The sequence below is a fragment of the Ochotona princeps genome, chromosome 16, assembly GCF_030435755.1.
Source record: "Ochotona princeps isolate mOchPri1 chromosome 16, mOchPri1.hap1, whole genome shotgun sequence".
NCBI lineage: Eukaryota > Metazoa > Chordata > Mammalia > Lagomorpha > Ochotonidae > Ochotona > Ochotona princeps.
In genome coordinates, this window is record NC_080847.1 from 25258399 (window position 1) to 25271349 (window position 12951).

The 12951-nt window shown below is 40.6% G+C and overlaps 1 protein-coding gene across 8 annotated transcripts in view; it reads right to left on the reverse strand.

Moving 5' to 3' along the window:
- The window catches only part of CHD9 (chromodomain helicase DNA binding protein 9), a 230587-nt gene that overhangs the window by 103066 nt on the left and 114570 nt on the right, over positions 1–12951 (reverse strand). The window lies entirely within an intron of this gene.

The following is a 12951-nucleotide window of genomic DNA, read 5'->3' on the forward strand; positions in this document are numbered from 1 at the left end:
TGAAATTTGTCTTTCATTTATGTCTTTTTTTTTCAAATGTTCTAGGCTAGTCATCTGACACTGATATCAAAAATTAATATTATTTTTTGGCACCAAAAGGTGAACAATTTCCTAGGAAGACAAATCTAGACAGTGTGAAAGGAGATTAAAGGCAGAAAACCATTAAGGGCAAGTATGTAAAATAATAATAATTAGAGTGAATACTGAGTACTTAAAGAGTGCCAGGCCTTACTCTGAGTAATAATCCTGAATGGGAACAGAGTATTAATTTAAAAAAGATACTTTCATGGTAGTATCATTACAACATGATAAAGGGTGTGAGACAGCAAGCCATCATAAAATACTAACCAAAAATATTATAATATTTAGAACTTGTAATGTGCTAGGGACAGTTCATAATATTTCATGTATTCTGACTAATCTTCAAAATAACCCTGTGAAACATGTATTATTTTATTCCTGAGGATACTGTAACATGGAAAAGCACCTTGCCTGAACTCACACAGCTATGAAGTGGTAAAGGAGAAATTAGGAGAGCTTCAATATGGACAAAGGACCCTAACTACTACATTGTATCACTTTTGGTTCAAGCAGTAAAATTTATAGAAAACAATTTAAAAATAAAAGAAAATCACCTTTTTCCCCAAAGTGCAGATTCTAGCTATCAATGTAAGATGAAAAAATTTTCCCCCAGCATCTTTTCAACAACATTGCAATCAACAAGATACCAGTGGTATGTAGTTAAGGAGCGGGAAGAGCCAATGCTTGGCTTGCAGACTAACTACTGGGGCTAAAGAAGATAAAAGACTAGGAAACTTACTTGAGGAAGGGTTTATATGCATGTGTGTCTGTCTGTCTGTCTGTTTCTGTGTTAAGTTTAATTCTCAGTTTGAAATGTAGAGTCCTAACCTGGAAATTTTAGACTGAATACTGAAAGAGAAAAACTGGAACTAGAATGTAAGATGTGGATTTTTCTTCTGGCCTCCTTCATGAACCTTAAATCACTAACACCATTCAAGCAACCTATGAAGGTTTCATAACTGCCTCACTTCTCTCACTTCTCTCATTCCCTTACCACCTAACACAAAATCTAAAATGCTTCACAATAAATATTAGCAATCGACAATACGGCATTTTATTCAACTTTTCTGCCCACCAAATATTTTAAAACTACAGCTTACAAATCATTCTCAAATCTACACATAGCTATGGTGGGATTGCAGACTTGTACAGCCTCTATGGGAATCAGTTTGGCGAATACTCAACAACTGAAAATCAACATACCATATGATCCAGCAATAGCACTCCTAGGGATATATCCAGAACATCTCCTACACAAGAAACCAACATGCACGCCTATGTTCATAGCAGCACTATCTACAATCGCAAAAACCTGGAAGCAGCCAAAATGCCCATCAATAGAAGACTGGATAAGAAAGCTATGGTTCATCTACTCTATGGAACACTACTCAGCTATTAAAAAAAACGAAATGCAGTTCTTTGTGGTCAAATGGGCCCGACTGGAATCCATCATGCTAAGAGAAATGAACCAATCCCAAAAGGTTAAATACCACATGTTTGCCTTAATCTGAGATGAAAAGATGACAACCTGGAAGATAGTACCTGTATGTTGTAATATTAGTGCAATCTCTAACAACCTGTATCCAATGCAATAAGATAATGCAATATAATCTATAAACCAACAATTAATGTCAGAATACTTAAGATCTACATCGAAAAACTGTAAAACCTACTATACCCTCAATATGCTATGTTAATCCATAATGAGGAGGGAGTGCAGGGAAGTCTTTCAGGACCATAAAAAGAGTGAGGAAAAAGTACAATATGGCCTATCAAGATCAAATCTGGTAATTCATAGACAACAGACTCAAAGCGGCACCAAACAATAGTAAAACTACTATACCAATGCATGAGGGGGGAATCAGGTGCGATCCTGACAACCTCTTAACAGGAGGTCATGTGCGTGGAGCAGGGGGCACTCCAGAGTGGAGCAGGTGGCAAGGAGAAAACCTGGATCCCAACCATGAAGACTCCCAGACCTTCACCACAAACTATTAATACGAGCAACAAGGACTATATCCCAACTGCCAAGGAGGCCACAGGGAATTGGATGCCCTCAGAGGCCGAGTACTCTGAGGTCACCCACCCCCAACCGGAGCTTCCGCAGGGGATGGAAGAAGTCCAAACACTACCGTACAGAAACCAACGTCATTGGAAAGACAACCAGAAGCCCTGAGCGGTCCGCAGAAACAGAAGAACAATAAACGTCCTTCGGGACCAGGGAGGAGAGCTTTCTCTGGTCCGAGCCTGGCTCCACCTCTGGACCCCCACCCTCCCTTGCAATGACCATCAGGATCGCTCCGAAAACCCCTCATAGCAAACAAACAATCATACAAACTAAAAAAAACCTAAAATAAATAGACAAACAACAAAAAGTAGAGCTTGGAATCTGACAGGAAAGAGCTGGCATGGATTTGCTCATGCCTCGCTGGGTGGGACACAAAGATTAGTTACTCCTCACCATGGTGTTGTGGATTTTCCTGCACACCTCCCCCCCCAAAAAAATGTTCTGCACCTTAATTGTCGACAAATGTCTTGCTAGAGTTACAAGCCAGTCTAGATTATCCTAAAATCTGCTAAGATCAGCAAAATTATACTTCAACACAACAAACGGCTAAATACTAAAATGAAATAGACACGAGACAGCTGAATGGTACCTTATAGCCATTTTAAGGTAGATAGCAGCCGGTCCTGTATATAAACTAAAATTGAAATGTCAATGAGCTAATCAGAGGTTGTGGTTAAGAACTTGCTTTTTTTTTTTTAACATACTGGTTACGCAAAACCATGTCAATTCCATAATGTTGCAAATTGCTGTTGATGTTATCTTGGGACTCCTAATTGACTGGGATGATATTCTACCAGCTCTAACTTCGGACCAGAAATGGTCTCCCCAAGAAACTGTTCAACCCATCTGGACAATAAGTAGCTGGACTCTATGCTTGGTATATGTTTGCAAGGAAAGAATCTTGATTGAATTTGAACTGTAATACTGCATCAAGGTGGAGGAATGCACCAGGGGGGAGGGGCGTGGGGAAGGGTGGGGGGATTCCCAGAGCCTATGAAACTGTCACATAATGCATAATAATTAATAAAAAAAAATCTACACATAGCTATGGTTTTCTCTCTCTGACCTTCACATTCTGTCAAATCTATGTAATGGTATACTGCTTTATTTTTCTTTTCTTAATCTCACAGCTCCTATTTTATTAGTTTCTGACTTGCTTTAGCCAATGGTGGCCATATAGAAAAAGGTTGTTACCTGTAGGAAATATATTCTAAAGTCTTTGGCAGTAACTGAGTACCAGGCCTGCAATTCACTGTCATGTAGAGTTAGGTACAAGTATCTTTGTACTCTGATTTCATTTTTCCTATAAGTTTGTGATAATTTTAGAATATAAATTAAAGGGCGTGGTGTAGTAGCCTAGTGGCTGAAGTCCTAGCCTTGCACAGGCCAGTCCTAATGGGCACCGGTTCATCCAGGATGTTCCACTTCACACCCAGCTCCCTGCCTGTGGCCTGGGAAAGCAGTGGAGGACAGCCCAAAGCCTTGGGACCTTGTACCCTCGTGGGAGACCCAAAGAAGCCCATGGCTCCTGCCCTAGAGCAGCTCAGCTCTGGCCATTGCAGCCACTTGGGAAGCAGACAGAAAATCTTTCTTTCTGTCTCTCCTTCTCTCTATATATCTTACTTTCCAATAAAAATAAAATAAATCTTAAAAAAATAAATAAACAGGGTCTGGCACAACAGTGTAGCAGTTAAGGTCCTTGTCTTGCATGCCCGGGATCCCATATGGGTGCTGGTTCTAACCCCGGCAGCCCAGTTTCCCAGCCAGCTGCTCCCTGCTTGTGGCCTGGGAGGGCAGTTGGGGATGGCCCAAAGCTTTGGGACCCTGCATTTGCATCTCCCGCGTGGGAGACCCGGAGGAGACTCCTGGTTCCTGGCTTCAGATTGGCATAGCTTCAGCCATTGCGGCTGCTTGAGGGGTGAACCAATGGATGGAGGATGTTTTTCTCTGTCTCTCCTCCTCTCTGTATATCTGACTTTGCAATAAAAATAAATAAATATAAAAAAATTTTTTTAAATATAAAATCTCTAATTTTTACTATAAAGCACAGGCTTATAGAACGGAGCACATTCTATGCAATCAGAGCTGGGGATGTGAGTTAGTGAAATCCAGACTGTGGGAAATCTACAGGACAAATAACTATCTTCGATAGAAAAAAAAAAGTGGTAACAAACAAAACAAATAATCCATGGATTAAAAGGAGGTCCATACATATAAGGGGATTTACTACTAATTAAAATAACAAAATAAAACGGAAAGAAAAACATGAAACTCAGAAGAGATATCAACAAATGCTACCTGTAGGCTTTGTTAGATATTGATCTGAATATCCAAAGTGTCAAATTATATTTATTAAAACTTGGATGTTTAAATTCAGATCAGCTATTTGATTATACAGGAATTACATTTTTATTTAGGTGTGAAACTGCTTTTGCAGTGTTTTAAAGACAAAATCTTTGATTCCTTACATGCAGAAATTGAAATATTCACAGATGAATCAATTAAAGTGAAATGTGCTTCAAAAATTCCATCAAGAAAGTGGGCATAATATAGCGTAGATGAAATCAGTGGGTTGTAAATTGGTGGTTCTTATACTTCGATGATGTACTTGCGTATTTTGATCCACGAAATGTTATAAAGAAATTGTAAAACTTCTACATCCTAGAATGTCAAGCAAACTAAACGCATATGGGAGAATGATAATGAAAAAGGGAATAAAATGTAACAGGTTAGATTATCAAAAGTAACACAGGCTTTGTTAAGACACCGGGACACTGAGACAGATACTTGGTGTAACAGTTAAACCACAGTGTGGATGCCAGCATGCTTTGCTTTTTTTTTTTTTTTTTTTTTATTACAAAGTCAAATATACTGAGAGGAGGAGAGATAGAGAGGAAGTGGAGCTGCCGGGATAAGAACCAGCGGCCATATGGGATCAAGGCGAGGACCTTAGCCACCAGGCCACGGCGCCAAGCCCCCAGCATGCTTTTCAAAGCGCTAGGTTCCAGCCAGATTCTCCTTTTGATTCCAGTTTTTGCTAAGGAATAGCCTGGGAGGTTGTAGGTGACATTCAAGTAGTGGGGTCCCTGCCACCAACACAGGAAGTCTAGACTGAGTTCCTAGCTTGGGGCTTCTGCTCAGCAGCCCGAGCTGCTGCAGTCACTTAGGGGGTGAACTAGCAGACGGGAACTCTGCCTCTTACATAAACAAAACTAAAAAGATATACACATCTACCATACATTTTAAAGATTTTTTTTAATTTAAAAGGTAGATTTACACAAAGAGAGGAAGTTCCACTGACTAGTTCACTCCCTAAATGGCTGCAACTGTGGAGCTGAGCTGATCCAAAGCCAGGTGCTTCTTCTGGGTCTCCCACATGGGTGCAGGGGACCAAGGACTTCAGTCACCCTCCACTGCTCTCCCAGGCCAGAGGCAGGGAGCTGGATGGGAAGCACAGCAGCCAGGGTTAGAACCGGTGCCCACATGGGTGCCAGTGCTGCATGGCAGAGGCTTAGCCTCTTGAGCCATAGTGCCGGCCCCTAAAAATCACAGACTCAGTAACAATTTATAGACAAAGGTAAAAAAATATCAGATTCTCAGATTATATGATTGTTAATTGTTTAAACAATAATATCTACACATGGACTGGGCAACTGGCAGGTGACGGTCCCTGCCATTCCCATGAATAATCCAGGTTGAGTTCGCTAGTCCAGCTCCAGGATTTCCCTCAGCTTCTGCCTCTCAAATGAACGAACAAAAAGGAAGAAAAGATACCAACACTTGATGGAAACTTTTCAAGAAAAATGTTATGGTCATAACTGACCATTCATTTCAAATCAGTTTTTTTTTAATATTTGTTTATATGAAAGGCAGAGTTAGAGACAGAGAGAGGGAGAGACACAAATGTTCCACCTGCAATGGCTGCACGGCCAGAAGTTTCATCTGCACCTCCCATATGGGTGCAGAGTCCCAGTGATTTCCCAGGAGCATTAGCAGGGAGCTAAGCAAAAGTGGGGGAGCCAGACTCCGACAGGTGCCCAGACAGGATGTCAGCACTGCGGGCAGGATTCTAACGCCTCATGCCACAGCACCTCTCCCCTTCTGCATTCTAACAGCAATTCTATTATCAACAAGAGCTCTCTCCTCATTTTATTCATTGAATTATCCATGCCAATAAATACTAACAGACACTTATTTTCCCCTATGGCTCAGAATGTAATGCTGTATTTATTTCCTGCTCACATGATCCTAGGCCTGGCCTTTTCTCACTCCTTCAAGTTGCCTCCGTGTTCATGTTATACATCTCCATTTTATTTCTTTTTTTTTTTAATTTTTTTTTATTAATTATTATGCATTATGTGACAGTTTCATAGGCTCTGGGAATCCCCCCATCCCTCCCCACGCCCCTCCCCCCTGGTGGATTCTTCCACCTTGGTGCAGTATTACAGTTCAAATTCAATCAAGATTCTTTCCTTGCAAACATATACCAAGCATAGAGTCCAGCTACTTATTGTCCAGATGGGTTGAACAGTTTCTTGGGCAGACCATTTCTGGTCCGAAGTTAGAGCTGGTAGAATATCATCCCAGTCAACTAAGAGTCCCAATATAACATCAACAGCAATTTGTAACATTATGGAATTGACATGGTTTTGCGTAACCAGTATGTTAAAAAAAAAAAAAACAAAAAACAAGTTCTTAACCACAACCTCTGATTAGCTCATTGACATTTCAATTTTAGTTTATATACAGGACCGGCTGCTATCTACCTTAAAATGGCTATAAGGTACCATTCAGCTGTCTCGTGTCCATTTCATTTTAGTATTTAGCCGTTTGTTGTGTTGAAGTATAATTTTGCTGATCTTAGCAGATTTTAGGATAATCTAGACTGGCTTGTAACTCTAGCAAGACATTTGTCGACAATTAAGGTGCAGAACATTTTTTTGGGGGGGGGGGGGTGTGCAGGAAAGTCCCCAACACCACGGTGAAGAGTGACTAATCTTCGTGTCCCACCCAGGAAGGCATGAGCAAATCCATGCCAGCTCTTTCCTGTCAGATTCCAAGCTCTACTTTTTGTTGTTTGTCTATTTATTTTAGGTTTTTTTAGTTTGTATGATTGTTTGTTTGCTATAAGGGGTTTTCGGAGCGATCCTGATGGTCATTGCAAGGGAGGGTGGGGGTCCAGAGGTGGAGCCAGGCTCGGACCAGAGAAAGCTCTCCTCCCTGGTCCCGAAGGACGTTTATTGTTCTTCTGTTTCTGCGGACCGCTCAGGGCTTCTGGTTGTCTTTCCAATGACGTTGGTTTCTGTACGGTAGTGTTTGGACTTCTTCCATCCCCTGCGGAAGCTCCGGTTGGGGGTGGGTGACCTCAGAGTACTCGGCCTCTGAGGGCATCCAATTCCCTGTGGCCTCCTTGGCAGTTGGGATATAGTCCTTGTTGCTCGTATTAATAGTTTGTGGTGAAGGTCTGGGAGTCTTCATGGTTGGGATCCAGGTTTTCTCCTTGCCACCTGCTCCACTCTGGAGTGCCCCCTGCTCCACGCACATGACCTCCTGTTAAGAGGTTGTCAGGATCTGATTCCCCCTCATGCATTGGTATAGCAGTTTTACTATTGTTTAGATATCTCCATTTTATTTCAAGTGCGATCTTACTCTCGGGCATTCGGAGATCCTTCAGCTATACAGTTAGGATAGCTGAACGGATTGGTCGAGAGAAAAGCTCTCAGGTCTGACCCAAAGGACTCCACGTTGAGCTGGGCTCCGTCTGGCACCCCCACCACTGCCGTGAGAATGTAGCCAGCACCGAGAGAAAACCGCAGCCTGCTCCGTTAAGAACAGTTGACCTCCTGGTCAAGCGCTTCAAGCACAACTAGGGCAAAAAAGTTTCACCTGTCTCAGCAACAAAAGCTTGCCAAGTTAGTGATTTTTCACCCTGAAGGCAGTTCTCCATTAGTTCAGTCCCCTATAGACTCCCACCCCCATTGTGGTTTTCGCTTTATCCACCTACTGTTACACACCTCAGGGTCAAGAGAGCTTTGGTGGCACAAGCCTGCTCTTGGCAGCCTGTTACCAGGCACTGGCTCTTGATCGGCTGGCTTGGATCTAACAAAGGCGTACTACAATAGGTTGAAAACTAGATAGTAAGCAAATAAATGCATACAGTCAAAATCAAAGGCGCCTCTATTCAAATCCACGAACGGAAAAAAGGGTAGGGACAGTGGAACCAGAAACTGAAGTATGTATGCAGATTATAAAAACCAGCTAGTAAAATATCTGAATATGTGAGAAAGAAAAAAAACTAGAGGGTTGGCTTTATGAGGAGTACAATACTGAAAGTATTTTCCATATAATAATTAAAATATCACATCAATAAAAATCAAATATAAATATTGCTTTGGTAAATAACATAAACTCATAGCATCTTTCATAAATGCTTTTGGCAAAGGGAAGGCAGTGTTAAAAATATTTTCTTGAATAAGGTCATCTATACTGCATTTTTTTGCCCTGAAGTTTCCAAAAATTCTTGTGCATTTTTTTACTTTGTATTACTGTGACATAATTAAAACCACTGAATATTGAGGCTGGTGTTGTGGTATAGTGGATAAAGCTGCCATCTGCAGAACTGGCATGCCATATGGGCACCAGTTTCAGTTCCTGGTCCTTCACTTCCCATCCTAAAGCCCCTGGGAGGACAGCAGAGGATGGTCCAAGTCCTAGGGCCCCTGCCACCACACGGCACACACAGAAGAGGCTCCCAGCTCCTGGCTTTAGTCTGTGGCCACACGAGGAGTGAACTAGCAGATGAAAGAGCTCCCTGTCTCTCTCTCTCTCTCTAAACCTGCCCTTCAAATAATAAAATGTACCTTCAAACAGAAAACAACAACAACAACAACAACAAAACCACATGTGTACAACTGGGAGCATGTAAAACTAGAAAACATAATTAGACTGATGGATTACTTCAATTCATCCTCCTGGTCATGCTATAATACTGAGGTTTTACAACATGGAGGGAAACTGGGTAAAGAGTATATTGAATCTGTATTATATCTTACAATTGCAATTATTTCAAACTTGAAAAAGAAGAAAGTATTATTATTTTAAGAAGAGGGCTTGGGTCCGATGTGGTAGCCTACTGGCTTAAAGTCCCCGATGTGGTAGCCTAGCAGCTAACATCCTCACCTTGCATGTGCCGAGATCCCATATGGGTGCCGGATCCTATCCCGGTTCCTCTACTTCTCTTCCAGCTCCCTGCTTGTGGCCTGGGAAAGCAACAGAGGATGGCCCAAAGCCTTGGGATCCAGCATCCACATGGGAGACCCGACGAGGCTCAAGGCTCCTGGCTCCTGACTGCAGATCAGCTCAGCTCTGGCCATTGCAGCCACTTGGGGAGTGAACGAGCATATGGAAGATCTTTCTGTTTCTCCTCTCTGTAGATCTGCCTGTCCAATTACTACTACTACTATTACTACTACTAGTACTACTAAATCTTTACAAAAGCAGAGTGCTGAATCAGCCTGTACTTCAAGGATACGCTCCTCCTGGCTTTGAAGAAACAAACTGCTGGAAAGAACTAACTCCTGTGAATAATCCATCTGTGAGTCTAAAACACCACGCTCAGTCTGAGCTGAGAGGCAGCCCCGCCGCACACCTTGTTCCTTGAGGGCCTGGAAAGACATCTCAGCTAAGAATGTGTCCAGAAATGTGGCTCACAGAAATCATGAAATAAAAAATATGTGCTGTTTTAAGTCTCTATGCAGTACTTTGTTACTGCAGAGCACAGCACTAGAAAAGGGACACACTTACATACCCAGGGACTGAACAATACCCACTGGATAGTGGATACTGGATCCAACATAAACACAGACAAAATCCAATCATGAAATGAACGCATGCAGCTATGTAAGTCAGAGCAGCAGTGACCTTTAGGATCAGAAGGAGTGGCTGAAAGGAAGCTCTAGGAGATTTTGAGAACTGTGATATTCTATTCTGTGATGTGGAAACTGATAACTTAATTGTACTCTCAAAATTTATCACTCTTTTCACTGAAAATCTGCATATTTTCTGTATGTACATTGTATTTCAATAAGATTTATCCTAAGGGATTATAACTCAGATATTAACTTGATCATCATCAGTGTAACGTGAATGACAACTCATTACAGGTTTGCTGAGGAAGGACCAACAGTACTTCTAAAGCAATGATGCTTCAAGACCAAAACTCAATTATTTTCTTTTTAATAATAATGTGACATTTCAGATGTGTTTCATCTAGAAAGAAAAAGTAAAAAAGGAAATGTTTTATTTTTCTTCAAATACCAGAAGAAACCTACAAAATTCTTAAAAAGCCTGACAGTTTCCTGCTAATGGTGGGAAAGCAAGGAAGCAGGAAAAAAGGAAAGCGTTTTTGTTTTTTTTTAAAACCTGCTATAAAAGTCTGAAAGAGAGAAAAAAGCAAACAGCATGTTTAGGTTTGTACTCATTTCAAGTCTTTACGTTTCTGAATAACACAGTCAATTTATCTCCCTTCACTTGTCTCTCTACTTCTAAAACATCTTTCATTTTTTATATTCCAGCAACAGTGCATAACTTTATTTTTTAGACATGATATGCTAAAAAAAACAACCCTCTGAATTTACTGCTTTAGTGTCTAAACAGCCTGGTACATGTGTCCTTAAATTTGTAAGTGTTGGAAACCTAATTCACCAAGTTATACATTAGTGGCATTCGAGAGGAGCAATCCTGTTAGGCTCAATCATCCACTACCGGGTTATCCAGGAAGTGGTTCTGCTATGACACCGAGTGCTCCTGGCATACCTGCTCTGCTCACCCTGTGACAACCTCTGCCACAGCATGTGCAGTGCCGGCTCCATATTCTTCACAACCTCTGGAGCCAAGACTGAGATAAAACCTCTATTCTTCATAAGCTATTGGTCTCAGATATTTTGTTACAGTTACAGAAGATAGATCCCTGATGGCCTACAGTAAGGGTTGAGAAGTTGACTGGCTGAGAAGGAACATAAGAAAACATCTTGGGTGATGGAAAAAGTTTATTCTTAATTGTTTTAATGACTACATAGACATATACTTGTCAAAATGCATCAAATAATACTCAAAAGATGTATTTCATGTAAATTATACCTCAGTAAAAGCGATTTTAAAAAGTACTTATAAATAGACATAAATTTGTTAGCCGTTAGTCTAACTTACCTATTTAGCAACTCTTCGTTTATTAGATTTAATTATTTCAGTACAAACTAGAATCAGTGTATGTAATCTAATTTCTCTAATTTATGCTAGTCTGCTGCTAGGGGCAGACGTTTGCTTTAGAATATATTACATATATGTGCAACAACAGACCCTGTAGAACAGGCAATAAACAGAGGACTGAATTCTGTCCACAAAACTGTTGATATTCATATGACAGAGATGAAATACATTCAATACATGGAGCATATGAGAAACATCAGCAAAATAGTAACAGATTACATATTTTGAGAGGAAAAAAAAACTGTATATACCCGAGAGGACAAGGAAGACTTGGAACTCTGTTACCAATGAACAAACTAATTTTTACACTGAAGAGATAATAAAGACATACTTAAGAGTGGAAGGTGAAGATAAACAAAGGAATTCAAGTGAAATAAGCCTGGCAAGGAGCAGAATTTCTCAAGAAAACGTGAGATGCTAGAACATTCACATTCACGTAAGATTCTGAGAAGTTCCTTCTATTTCCCTTTCTGCAGCATCACAATGATGGACTGGGAACTTCCTCAGACGGTCCACAGTGAACTGAGCAGAAATGAATAGGACAGGCAAAGTCACTTAAAAAAACTGATCCTCATCACAGACAAAAAGCAATCCTTTCGTAGTCTCTAAAAGCTTTTAAAGTCAGAGACATTTTTAAAGGTTGAAAAAGAAATTGGCTTTGTACCCATCAGCCTCTTTGCAAACCACAGAGAAAGCTGTATTATAAACTGCTCTAACCTTACTAATGGAGTGATTGGATCCTTCACTGCGCCTCAAGAACGAGTCTAGTATCCAGTACAGATTAGACTTTGTCTGGCTCACTCCCTTCAGATATGAGAGACAGACAGAAGATAAACAGTAGTTTAATATAAACATTTTTTTGGAACAGGTAAGAAGTCGAAGGAATAAAACTTAATAGTAAAGCAGACCCTAGGGCAGGTGCAGTAGCCTAGTGGCTAAAGTCCTCGCCTTGCATGTGCCAGGATCCCATACAGGCATCTGTTCATATCCCTTCTGCTCCACTTCCCATCCAGCTCCCTGCTTGTGACCTGAGAAAGCAGTCAAGTATGGCCCAAAGCTTTAAGACCCTGTGCCCATGTGGGAGATCTGGAAGAGGCTCCTGGATCCTGGCTTTCAATCTGCTCAGCACCAACCTTTGTGATTACTTGGGGAGTGAACAAGACTCCCAGACTCTCCTTTACTCTGTAAATCTGACACTCCACTAAAAATAAGTCAATCTTAAAAAAAAGCAGACCCTAGTGAAACATACAGAAAATACAAACACAAAAACCCTCAACCAAACATGGATCATAATATGCTGTAAATATTTTCATTTCTTTCCCTTAAGTATTTAAAGAAAACTACATTTAACTTCATTTACACTTCTATCATTCTATAGGACAAGAAAAATATTACAGGTTTGAAAAATTCACTAAATTCTAACATGATCTAAAAACATTTTATTTGTTTCACTGCTCAGTTTAATGCAACCATTTAAAATTGCCAAATAAAACCCAAAACCACACATTTATATAAATAATGATCAAACTATATAG